This window comes from Megascapheus bottae, chromosome 35 (genome assembly GCF_031878675.1).
Source record: "Megascapheus bottae isolate mThoBot1 chromosome 35, mThoBot2.hap1, whole genome shotgun sequence".
NCBI classification, from domain to species: Eukaryota; Metazoa; Chordata; class Mammalia; order Rodentia; family Geomyidae; genus Megascapheus; species Megascapheus bottae.
This window is the reverse complement of record NC_143543.1, coordinates 2,505,879-2,519,704: the sequence shown is the minus strand read 5'-3', so window position 1 is coordinate 2,519,704 and position 13,826 is coordinate 2,505,879. Positions and strand designations below refer to the sequence as shown.

The following is a 13,826-nucleotide window of genomic DNA, read 5'->3' as shown; positions in this document are numbered from 1 at the left end:
TTAGTAATAGCACCATTTTTTCTAGCACTTTTTCAGTTTGGATAGTGGCGATCGAGCCTTGGTTTCCATTGCCTTTGAATGTCTTTATTGTGGCTCTGTTGTCATTTGATCTTCTCCGGGTCTTCCCATAGTCATTTTCTCATATGGACATCAGTCCTATTAAATAAGAGCTAACTTGGATATTTTATCTCAACCCAGTTACATCTGTAAAGATCTTTAATTAAGGTGTCCCTAGGAAGGTTATATTCAGAGCTGTTTTGTTCTAGACTTTCGTTGTTGTTGTTGGTGGTGGTGTGGGGGGGGGAGTGGTAGAAAAAATTCAGTTCTTAACATTTAAAATACAAACGTAAACACATATAGACTGTTCAATGTAACATTTGTAGATTGGCATAAATCCATTTAAATAGTGTGGGTGTATATTAACACTACATGATCAAATCAGACAAAGACAAATAAATGGTTTCAGTACTGAGTTTGCCTAATTGAACTTGTATTAGAAAGTGTCCAGAATCAGAAAACCAAGGGGAAACAATTGTTATAACCAGAACCTTCCTTTTTCCATGTTACAGTGCTACAACATCCTCAAAATCACCTCCATTTTCCATTTTTTTCCAAACCCTATTGTCAGAAATGGTTAAGATTCTCTAAAGGAAACGCTGCCTTCCCTTTATCGACACTGGGAATGTTTTCTATGTGTGTATGTGGACTGGAAAATATAAATTTTACATGGCAACATAGCTCGGTCAGTCTTTAGTTTTCATTTTATATTGATTTTGATGCTAAGAAATGAAAGATCAAAGGAACACCCAGTAAAAGTTGAACTATGACTAACTTCTCCTTATTGATGCTAGACTTAAATCACCTACCAGGGAAAGAGGGTAACTTGTCAACCTTCTCTCCTGGGGACTGAGGGGCGGTCTCTTCTACCACCCTCTCATGTCCTACTGCTTGGCTTTCTCAATGAGTTCTTGGTGTGTGTACAGGTGAGAGTCTGCAGGTAGAAGACTGAGTGTGGAAGAAGACCTAAAACTGAGTGTGGGAGTGGAGGATTTTTATTTCTCTCTAGCTCTTATAAGGTCATTTTTTTTAAAACTTAACACCAGGGAAGAACTGTGAGAAATTTCTGCTTGACATATTTTTCTTGTATATTCTACTCCTCACTCACCTGAAAGGAAGTAATTGCTTAGAAGATTGGATATCTTGAGGCAGGAATGTAGACTAAGTGGTAGAGTGCTTACCTAGCATGCATGAAGCCCTGACTTTGATTCCTCAGTAGCACATACACAGAAAAAGCCAGAAGTTGTGTTGTGGCTCAAGTGGTAGAGAAGCACTAGCCTTAAGCAAACTACAAGCTCAGGGACTGCTCCCAGACCCCAAGTATAAGCCTAAGATTGGCAAAAGAAAAGAAAAAAGAAACTTGAGCATTTCAACCTTAGAATATTACCAACTTCTAAATTCTAAAATATTATAGCAGTGTAACCTATATATGTATTTATAATATATAAATATATAAAAATAATTATATATAATTTATATATACATATTATAATTAGAACATGCAGGATCCCTGAAAAATAGTGAGTCAAATATACAGTGTATATTGTTCTTTTTTTTTGTATACCTGAGTCCTATGGGACCATAGTGTATTTTACTTTGACTTGAACTTACAAATTAAGTACAGAAAAATTTCTACATGTAGTTAAACACTGATGATGAGAAAATTGAGACAGTCATAGGAAATAGATGATTAATTTTGCTTTATCATCCAAATAGAAATTAACCATGAATCTCTATTTTTAGGGTTTTTTTTTTTGCCTGTCCTGGGGCTTGAACTCCAGGCCTGAGCACTGTCCTTGGGCTTTCTCAAAACTAGAAAACTATCACTTGAGCCACAGCACCACTTCCAACTTTTTTCTATGTATGTGGTACTGAGAAATCAAACCCGTGTCTTTGTGCATGCTAGGTAAGCACTCTACCACTAGACCAAACTCCCGGCCCCTATTTTTAATTTTTATTTTTTTTAATATTTTTTATTGTAATTAATAAAAGGGTTACAAGATATTTGCCAGATAGAGGGTGCATTAATTCACATACATTGATACCCTTTCACATGTCTTGGTCCCCATTACCCTCCCCCTCACCCACCCACCCCATCTTGGTTTTCCCCCCTTCCCTATCCAATTTCAAATAACCAAATACAAATAAATCCAATATATCAGATAACAAATATATCAGATAACTGTAACAATATGAGATACCCAAGGGACAGCAAAAGAGATGAGAGACAACATAGTACATTAAGGACAACAATCATTCGTTATATGGCTTTTGTTTCAATATCCTGGAGGTCCTTTCAATTAGCTTCAAACTATATGGCCTTATGTATCAAGGTTTTGCTCTATTGCAGATCTCTGCTAGTAGAGACCAAGGTTTGCAGGATCCCTGAAATATAGTGAGTCAAATATACAGTGTATATTGTTCAATCAGGAAAATTCCAAAATTTAATTGCAAATAACGAAGTCAGCCAAATATTACATTGAATGTTGTAAAACTTAAAGGATACAATAGCAGTATATAGAACTCATCAAGAATTTGAAAACCTTTACTTGTGTGATTCCCTTGACTTTGTTGGACTGCATACATCATTCATTCATGTGGATTGATCTGGTTCTATCTGTGAGATTTCTGATATCTTGTGCTCTGGTTATATGAAATTGATAAAGTTATTCTCTGTTTTTTAATATTAAGGACTAAGAATAAACAAACTAATGTGATTGATTTTAAAGTTGATAGTGACCCTCTTGATATTTTTGGATACTTTCTTCAGCACATTTATTGACCATATAATTCTGTGTTAAGAATCATGTTCTATCTACTCTTTTAATCATGTGTATGTGTGTGTGTGTGTGTGTGTGTGTGTGTGTGTGCAGTGAAGATCAAAACAAGTATCTGATGACAGTGAAGCCTTCTAATATTTATAATAACTTTATTTACATATATATGACAACAAATGGGAAATATGTAAGCAAATAAATTGCCTAAAAATTTAGGGCAGGATATGATCTTAGAGATACTGAAAATAAACCTAGCTATTTACAGCTTATCCTATATTGTTTATCTGTCATCAAAGGTAATTCATTCCTCCTTTTTTTTTTTGACAGTCCAGGGACTTGAACTCAGAGCCTTGAGCTTTCTCAATGCTAGCACTCTTCTGCTTGAACCACACCACCACTTCCAGCTTTTTCTATATACCAAGGAATTGAACCCAGGTCTTCATGCTAGGCGAGCACTCTACCATTAGGTCATGTTCCTGACCCTTAATTCATTCATTTCATGGATACCTTTTGAGACACTTAAACCTGCAAAGTACCATCACAGACAACGAAACAAAATTCCAACATAGATGCCAAGGTTCCATTCCTATGGTGTACACATTTTTAAGTAGACCTGTAGGAATGTGCGATGATGGCTCAATTAGGAAAATTATAGACAGCAGTAATAATTTTCATAAAAAAACAAATTTTTTTTTAAAAAGGCCACAAGCATGGCCCAGTGGTAGAGTTCACCTAGCATGCATGAGGCCCTGGGTTCAATTCCTCAGCACCACACACAAGAAAAAGGCAGAAATGGAGCTGTGGCTCAAGTGGTAGAGCCTTAGTCTTGATCAAAGTGTCCAAGGGAGTACCCAGACGCTGAGCTCAGGCCCTAGGATTGGAAAACCCCCAAAAAAAAGTACCAATATAAAAGCTCAACTATCCTTTAAAAAAAATGTGTGTCAGTTACAGGCCTTGAACTCAGGGCCCTTCCACTATTGCTTGGATTTTGTACTCAAGGTCTGGGAGTCTTCTTGAGCCACATCTATACTTTGAACTTGTTCCTTGTTAATTGGAGTGAAGAATCTTAGGGATTTTCCTACCTGAGCAGACATCATTCAAGCCAGGATCCTCAGATCTCAGCCTCCCTGAATAGCTAGGATTACAGGCGTGAGCCACCAGTATCTACTGACAAATCTCAGCATCAGAGCCAAATCAGACTGTTTCAAGATAGATTGCTGAGGGAAGAAGAGTTTCAGAAGGAAATGACGTTGAAAGTAGACATAGCAGGCATCTTGCAACAGGCAGAGTAAAGGAAAAAAGCCATACTCACAGGGCTGTTTTCAGAAGGACATGAATTAAGATGTCAGAGCACAGATATTTACATGCATCCAGCTTCATCAAGGACCTTTGCTAGGAATAAGGAACCAAGAAACCAAGAAAAGACCAGCATATGGGAAAGGCCAGTGTGAAAAGATCTCTAGTCCAAGCTAAGGATGAGTTCTGGGGGTTAGGAAGTGAGATGTTTTGGTGATACTACAGCAGGAAAGAGATCTGATCAGAGCTAAGTGCTCAGAAACCATTCTTACCATTCTTCCTTCTTTTTCCTACCCTTAAACTCAATGTCTCTTCCCTCCCAAGGACGATGGACACACATGGAATCAATGGATGCATGGATAGAAGGATCTTTTTCTAATAAGCAAGATTTTCTAAGAAGTAAGGTTCACAGAGCGTGATCATCTCACCTCCATATTTTTGAACGCACTGGTCAATCTGGAGTTTGTTAGGAAATAACCCAGCACATTCTCTGATCATTCCTATGACATCGCCACACTCTCCAGACTGTTTATCCAAGCTTGTTTATTTACTAGCAGTAATGGTCTCACAGCATGGAAGTGGTCCCATAATTTATTGATGAGGACATGTCGGAGACAAGAAGAATGGTTATGTACTGAGGGGATGACGTGTAATTAAGCAAACACTGGTCACTCCTTGGTCTTGTTCGACTTGAACAGACATCTGGATGAGAAGTGTTTTGAACACAGCATGACACCGATGAGGTCATGCTCAGGTTGTGACATCACAGAGAAGACATTTTTACCCCTCCCTTTCCATCAGTCATGATCAGTCAATTTTTACAGAATCCTTTTCCACTACCTTATAAATTCCTTAGGGCAGAGACTGTCATTTGCCTTTCTGTTTGTAAGTCAATACTATATGCAGTCGATAACAGATTCACATTAAATATTTCATGAGATTTATGAATTGAAAGGTAAGAGAGTTTCATTAGTACAAAATAGCAGTGCCGTGTGATAAAAGAGATGAGACCTAAACAGGATTTTTGCTCTTACAAACAGAGAAAAGAGGAAGGACTTTGATGCAAATACAGAAGGTGAACTCTCTTGGAGTCTGGTGACAGATGGTATCTGATATTAACCACAGAACGAAGCTGAGAGGCGAAGGCACTTGCAAATATCCAAAAGCCATTAAATGAGATAGAAGATCAAATACTAAGAGCTTATATCTTTAGGATATAGTAATTTGGAGATACCATTGAGCGATAGTAAGTACCTCCTAAGAAATTAAACTAGAAAAGACTCAGGAAAAGGCATGAGAATTCACAAACGACTCACAATGTACCAATCATTGAAATTATGACTCAGCGAAAGGGTAATAGGGAATTTAATAGAATGAGAGATGCCACAGCATGCTGGTATACCTTCCTAGAGTTTATCTGAAGGCAGAGTACAAAAGAATAAAGAGAGAGGAAAGCAAGGGAAGAACAAATTCATCATAGATAGATAGATAGATAGATAGATAGATAGATAGATAGATAGATAGATAGATTCAAGTGTGTGTGTGTGTGTGTGTGTGTGCATGCTCATGTCAATATAGGGATTTGAATTCCAGGTCTCACACTCTTAACTTTTCACTCAAGACTAGTGTTGTACTACTTAATTCACATGCTCACTACCAGCTTTTTAGTGATTAATTGCAGATAAGAGTCTCAGGGGACTTTCCTGTCCTGGCTGTCTTATAACCACAATCTTCAGAACTCTGTCTTCTGAATAGCTAGAATTTCTAAGCATGAGCTACCAGCACCTGACTATGATTAAATACAGTTTTAAGAATGCTGGAGAGCGGCCGGGAGTTTGGCCTAGTGGTAGAGTGTTTGCCTAGCATGCACGAAGCCCCAGGTTCAATTCCTCAGTACCACATACACAGAAAAAGTCTGATGTGTCCCGTGGCTCAAGTGGCAGAGCTCTAGCCTTGAGCAAAAGCAGCTCAGGGGCAGTGCCCAATCCCTGAGTTCAAGTCCCAGGATTGACAAAAACAAAAATGTTGGAGAGGAATCAAGTCTACAGTCAGAGTACAGGGACCAGGGAAGGAAAGCAAAGTAGTGGCTTGCTACTTTATGTGAGCATTGTCTTCAAGACAAATAACCACCACCATTTTAACATAGCATGAGGATCACACCGTGGCAGGAGTTCACATGGACTGCGTGAAAAGACACTATGGAAACACACTTATTGAACAATCGTGACTGACATTGTCCTTCCTGTACGTCTGAGGGAACACAGAACTTCAAGTCTATTGGTAAGAAAGGGGATGATACAGTTTAGTGTTAAAGATGACCACATAGAAAGAGCAAGTCATGTTTTTCGAGTGTGTTATACCTTGGGATACAAGACTCAAATGTTGATTCATAGATGGTGAATCAGATGACAGCTATTTATTGCCTAAACTCCAGATGATAGCTCCTTATACTTTATCCTTTATAAAATTCTAAGTTTTGGGTCTCCCCCTTTTAAGAGAGAGAGAAGCGAATCAAACTTCTGCTGAAGTCGCCAGCATGTCTGGAATATTCTGGAAATGCCAGTGTGTATTTTTCCCAGGCTGGAGCTTCTTTCTGTGAATTCATAGTGAGCTCCTTTCCATTGTATTATTATAACATGCTATGGCAAAGCGAAACTGCAACAACTGTTCATGTTTGCCCAACTATAAAATGTATCAACCTAGGGCCAACTAAAAGTGCAAATAACATTGACACCTGAAATCAGCAACAGAGAGAGAAGTGATACCCAAGTACCATCATAAAAATGTACGTAAGAGGAATTTTAAAAAATCATTAAAATTATGCAAAAAGAATCATTGGTATCATAAATAGGGTCAGAACTCTAAAGGAATTCTTAGGTTAGAAGGTAGGTTATAAAACAAGTTATAAGACAGGTTATAAAGTATTTGGTGAGCATACTTTACTACAGATTTGTATTGTGCATAAAATGTGAGCGAACTTGGGGTGTAATAGTGGACTACATCACACTACTTGTAAAAATTTCAACACCAAAGAAATACTGTGATGAAACCCCTTTGTGCAGTTAATGAACATTCAAATAATGATGGAAACCTGAATGACAGGAAAGTAACACAGGCTTGATTGGAGGGCCTGGAGCCAATGGGAAACTCAGCCAGGAGGATGAATGGGGGGTAAACTGATTGAAGTATTTTATCTTCACGTATGTAAATAGACCAGTGAAACCTATTGACTTGGTCTTAAGAGTGAGGCAGGGAACAGGTGGCTCACCTTTTTCATCCTAGCTACTCAGGAGGATGAGATCTGAGGATCAAGGACAGCACAGGAAGAAAATCACTGGACAGGGTCTGTCCAGTGGCTTATTGTGGCTGAATTTCCACCCATTTTGAACAATCCCATCTAAACAACCACAGATAAAATAGATTGGAAAACTGAGGAAAGGCTTTGCCATTATTCATTCACATCTGGTTCCTTCTTCACCTCTTCTGTGTCCCCTTGTGCTCTTTCTCCTCCATCTTTTCTTTTCCCCTATCATCCTTCTTCCTGGCCTGTACAGATCTCTGCTTCATTATTAGAATAAGTCTCCTGTCTGTCATGGCTAGCCAGTCTGTCTACTGGTTTGGTTGATGTGCTGTCACTCATCTCTGTTATGGGGAAATTATCTCTGGACTCTGATGATAAGATGGAAAGCCAGGCCTTGTGTGTGTGTGTGTGTGTGTGTGTGTGTGTGTGTGTGTGTGTGTGTGTGTGTGTTTGCTATTTAAAATTTCTTTATTATTATAAATGTGATATACAGAAGGGTGACAGTTCATAAGTCAGGTCATGAGTACATTTATTTTTTTGGAGTTCATTTCAATATATAATCATTTCTTCGGATCCTCTCCTAAGAATATCCTTGTTTGGTCTCACTGTGTGAATGTCTAGAGTCCTGTATGATTTATCATGTCTCAGTATAATTTTTTTTATTTTATCATCCAGTGTGTTTACTTTTAGACACATTAGAGTTACCACAAATGAGAGGAAACATGTGATTTATGTACCTATGTTTTTCTGTATCTGGCTTCTTTCCCTTAAAGTAATTGAATGCCACGTCTTTCCATTTCCTTATTAATGAATCTTATTCTTTCTATTGGAAGCATGGAATTCCCTTGTCTGTATAAACCACAGTTTCTTGATCCATTCATCCACTGAGAGGAATCTGAGCCGATTCCATATCTTGGCTCTTGTAAACAATGCTGCAGTGAACATGGTTTTGCTGGTGGTTTTAGTGTAGAACTTGTCTTCTTGCTTTCCTCTTAGGATACACACTCACAGAAATGGAAAAGATGCTGCCTAGAGCCCGAATGAGAATATTTTGCAATAGGTCTGAAATTTTAGCTAGCATTATTTTCTAAGTGAATTCTCCAATCTGCTGAAGTAGGGCTATCTCAGCCCCACAGGTAAGGAAGCAGTCTTTGAAGGGTATTGCCACGGGGTACTGCCTAAGAAATCGTGAGTGAGAATAAATGGATTCTTTGATAATAAACCTTCCTCTTTGGGGCATGCTGCTACTCCAGATGTAACTGGCCTTATGAGCAGGTGCAGTTACTTTTTCTCAAAATGTAGTACTTTGGAGGAACATTTGATATGACAGGTGTGAAAGTAGATAGAAGAAGAAAATTTTCTGCTCTTCAACTGTATTAGTGAATCAGTGGTGTTGTGCCCGATCTTTAATTTGCTCCTGTTTTGTAAAGATAGGCAGCAGCTGAACTCTTTCTTGTTTATAGATGTCTGTTTTGCCATCATCAGCCTATCATGGCATGATCACAGTCATGATGTTATCATGAATCACATGTCCACATTTCACCTTCAAAGACACTGCAGTCACAGGAGTTCATGCACAATGGGAATTCTAATGTATTCAGACACTGGGTTGTCACTTACCCATATTTGGAAGAGAAATAAAATACCTTGATGCTCTTCATTTTTCTGACATCTCAGATTTAGCTCAAATTTTTCAAGCACAGTTACTGGACCCCATGGCAAATTTAATTTTGAATTTTACATCTAAATCCAATAACTTCCAAGTATCGGCATAGACATTTTTTTTTTACTAGACGCTAACTTAGGTCATTGTCTCTTCTGAAATACTTTATATATAATACTAAATCTCTATAGATAAGTTTTTAAACTTCAGGGCCAGGAGTGCGGCCTCGTGCTAGAGTGCTTGCCCAGCATACATGAAGCTCTAGATTCAATTCCTTGGTATCATATACTCAATAAAAAACAGAAATGGACCTGTGGCTCAAGGTGTAGCCTTGAGAAAGCTCAAGGACAGTGCCTAGGCCTTGAGTTCAGTTGTGTTTTTTTTTTATATATGCATCTAGCTAGTATAGTTCTGAAATATGGTCCTTTCAAATGTTCTAAAACATGTTATTATTATCGTTAAGTAGTTGAACAAAGAGTTGCCATTGAAGAAAGCATTCCCATCTTTCAACCACCCAGCTCTTCCCTCACTGATCTTAATTTTGTAGGATATGCATTAGATTTCTGATTGCATTCTCCCCCTCTTCTCCTCTTTACTCATCTTTCCCTTCCCTACTTCATGCTGTTTAATTTTGCTGCACTTTGGCTTTGCCTTTCTAAGGAATGACACTGTTGGCCTTCTTTAAATCTACCACATTTCAGTTAATACTTTTATATACACTTGCACACCACACCACATGCGTACTCATTCATTTATAAGCGAAATCTAATTTCCACGTAAAAGGGAAAACAAGAATCCTTTGTCTCTCTGGATCTAACTGAACTGAACTTCACATAATTTTTTTTCTAGCTCTTTCCATTTTGTCCCTAAGAACGTGGTCTGTCATTTTTGCTGGATGAATTCATTCAGATAGATAACACTGAGATACTTTTCTTCATTGTGTACTTTGTAAAGGCTGCTATGTATTTGTTGAGGGAAAGTGAACTTACCTTGCAGAATAAGAAATTTAGGAGCTACCCAATATCAATTCAAGGACATTTCATTAGAACTCTTGGAGAAGTTTTTGCTGTGTTAAGAGATTTTTTTTTCCTCCATGTTATTCTGTTGGCGATTTTATCTACTTTATTCCCAGCTAGAGTTGCTTAGGGTTTTGCTGTTTTACCAACAATAAGTATTTCATATCTTCATTCTGCAATATAGCAAATATCAGAGGGCTTGATACTCTATTGGAGGAAAAAATAATGTTTATTTTAGAAACACAATTATTTTAGGGCTTTCACAGCTCATTATAATTAATTGATTAATGAACATGATGAGAGAAGGTGATGACTTCAGAGATCAAATCATTATCCCTGAAAATCTTACCTCTTGGAAGGGAATAATAACCAGTGAGTGATAATTTTGGGAAACTCTCCAGTGCAGAGTAGGAAGTGAAGTTGTCAGAAATCTAATGAGACGACAACTTTCTGCAAGTAGATTCTACAACTGAGGTGGGGGGGAAAATGATGTCTTCTGATAGTACAATGACAATTCTCACCAGTTTCATAAGCTACCTTGAGGTTGTGTGTGTGTGTGTGTGTGTCTCCCAGGCTTGAACTCAGGGCCTGGGTGTTGTCCCTAAGTTTTGTCCATGACACTTTTCCACTTGAATTACAGCACCACTTTCAGCTTTGGGGTGATTAATTGGAGATGAGAAACTCGTGGACTTTCCTTCACCAAATGCCTTTGGTCAATGATCCTCAAATCTCAGCCTCCTGAGGAGCTGGGATTGCAGACTTGAGCCGCCAGCGTCTGCCATGTTTAGGATCTTGGACAGCCCCAAACTCAAATGCAAGTCTGCACACTAATCACCCCCATTGGTTGATAATTTAGGCCTTTGATGATTTGATCCCAATAGACCTTATGGGTTAAAACCTGGCATATTCTGTGCCAGTGTCTTTAACATTAGCACAGGTCATAAAGAGAAAAGGCAGAGACATAAAAGATTCTGTGCATGTGTCAATCCAGAGTCTGAAAAGCCAGCACCGGAAATCGGGAGGAGATTGGGAATCCAGCCTAACAATACAATTTAAGATAATTGAGCCTCTGATATTCATTAAGACCACTTTGATGTTAGAGTCCTTCTCAGATTTTTAACATCCAAGTCAGGCTCATGGTTTGATTTTTTAATTATAGAAGAGTTGTACTTACTAATTTTTCTTTACATGTTTAATTGAAAATACCTGCTGTGAAATAGTATGGATCTATGCATCAAAGCTTAACTCCTCCTTCTCTCCTGTTTCTGAATGTGCCTTAGCTTAAAGCTTTGCAATATGGAAACGTTTAGATAAACACCACCCATACCGTGCTATCTACGAATGATCAAATATACTGAATTACAATGGAAATGGCCCTATTTCTGATGTCTTTAGCTTGTTTTCAGTTAATTCTTTCATGCATTGAAATGGTAAAACCCTATCATTTTGCAATTAAGAACAATTAGTTTTCATTTAGGAGACAACAGGTTAACCGGAACAAAACACAGTTTGAAAGTTTAATCCTGACTTTAATCTCTGCTTCCTAGTAAGACTCTGGACTTTAATCTTTCCTACCTACTTAAGAGTCACTAGAACATGAAAAATCAAACATTAGGGAGACGTGTGTGTGTGTGTGTGCGCGCGTGTGTGTGTGTGTGTGTGTGTACGCTCTGCTCTCTCCCTCTCCCTTCTACTGTCTTTGTCTCTCTGTCTCCCTCTCTTGATATGTATCATATCATACTATATTATAGTATAGTATAGTATAGTATATTGTCTATTCCCCAACTTTCACTGTCATGAATTATGTTGATTGTCATCTGAGCAACTCGGGTATGGATCTGTGACCTTTGACTTTACTGGTCGCTTATGAAATTCTGACTCTTCATTCAAATATACTTTTCACTTAACTCTTTTCCTGCAGTATATCCACTGGGGATGCTCAGAAGTCTTTAGAGTAAGGATACGTTTACTTTCCCCCACTTTTCTCCATTCTTACAGAGCCTCTGTTCAAAGGAGCACTGCAATTTATATCACCAAGAAAGGGGAGAAAAGAAAGAAAGAATTCAGCTGCATGGCAAGACTATAGGCAAAGAAACATGGAATTAATTGGTAGTGTGTAGTTGAGTGGTAAATACATCATGGATTCAACATCATAGTTTAAAATAATATATCCTGCTCAGTACCAGTGGCACACACCTGTCTTCATCCCAGCTACTCAGGAGGCTGAGACCTGAGGATCCTGGTTCAAAGCCAGCCTGAGCAGGAAAGTCCATGAGAAGTTTATCTCCAATAACCATCAGTAAACTAGAAACAGAGCTGTGGTTCAAAGCGATAGCATTGAGGGAAAGAGGTCAGAGACAGTACTCAAGCCCTGAGTTCAAACCCTATAACTGACCCTCCCCCCAAAAAAATACATGCATCTTGACTAAATTTGCATTTACAAGGATTTGCTAGAAGATTGAATAGCAATATTAATAGGTAACTCATAGGTGTCATATGCCTTTTCTGTGGCAGATTGGGGAAAACCCAGAATCTATTCCTTTAAATACAGTCTTGTTCATCAGTTCCAGATTCCGGTGGAGTTTTGTTTTTTAAATAGCTTATTAGCTAACTACTACCCAGAAAGTTCCATCCTTTGAACAACACAACAAAATAACTGTTTTTTCCTGAAAGGGACAAGGTTAATCAATACAGATGTTACATATAATCTAATATCACTTCCCCCGCCCCCAGTATACATACGAATGCCCACAAACACGTGTTTGCTGAGGGTAGCCTTCCCTCTACTATGCCTTCATTGTGTTTCCCAGCCCTTTGGAAATTCACTCACCAATGTACACAGTCCCAGCTCTGTTGCCTGGCTAGTACAAAACACCCATTCAGCACTTTTTTCCCTTCAGTTTTCCTGGTCTGTTTGAACAGTTAATAGACACGTACACATGAGCACGTTTGCACATATGTAATGTCTCCACATCACAAAAACCACACTCCCGTTTGGCCCTGTGGGACTCTGAATGCAGCCACAAAGCAAGCCTGGGTCCAGTCTATTAATATAGACATCCAAGAGGAGCCCAAAACAGTTAAAAAAAAAATCAGAGTGACATGGTTGAGGGATGGAGAGGGAGAAATTGTATTTAAAGTCATAGTGTAAGACATATCCTTGATTAACAGGATAAGTGTCTAGAATATCCTGACCAGGAATTTTTTTTAAGAACTCTGTTCTTTAAAAACTTTTACACAAGTCAGACCATGGAAGAAATTGAAAACAGAGTTAATAGAAAGAGATAGCTTATTGAATCTTTCTTCTTACTTAAATTCCATATGAATCAGCTTCTTCTTTGCAGAACATCTAAACAACAATTTAAAAAAGGCCTAAGATGGATTTGTAAGGTATTCTTTATCATATTATAGGCATAGCATGCCTTGAGAACACTTTTTGGTTTCATCTGTCCATGGCATTTTCGGGTAGAAGTAGGTTTTTGAACTTAAGGCTTTCTAGGTACATTGCTCTACTACTTAAATCACCCACACTCCTGGTTCACTTTTCTTTCTTTTGCTTTAGCTCATTTTCGTATAAGGTCTTCTGGGTTTTGCCATGGTTCATTCTTACATTATGATCTCACAAACCATGTCTTCCCCATTAGCTGGCAGTATAGGCATGTGTCACCCACTCCTGGCCTTATTTCTTGAGATAGGGTCTCGCTAATGTTTTCCCT

General features: G+C 38.3%; 1 protein-coding gene across 11 annotated transcripts in view; it reads left to right on the top strand.

The window, feature by feature from the left end:
- Window positions 1–13,826, top strand: part of Sox5 (SRY-box transcription factor 5) — a 732,928-nt gene that overhangs the window by 494,852 nt on the left and 224,250 nt on the right. The window contains exons 1-3 of one of the 11 annotated variants that reach the window (XM_090324500.1): window positions 4,974–5,085; window positions 5,171–5,376; window positions 6,277–6,410. The exons of 8 other annotated variants lie outside the window; for them this stretch is intronic. The gene's annotated coding sequence lies outside the window, so the exon portion shown is untranslated. Of the gene's footprint in view, window positions 1–4,947; window positions 5,086–5,170; window positions 5,377–6,276; window positions 6,411–13,826 lie in introns of those variants that run through there. 2 more of the 11 variants (XM_090324502.1, XM_090324501.1) reach the window with 2 other exon arrangements.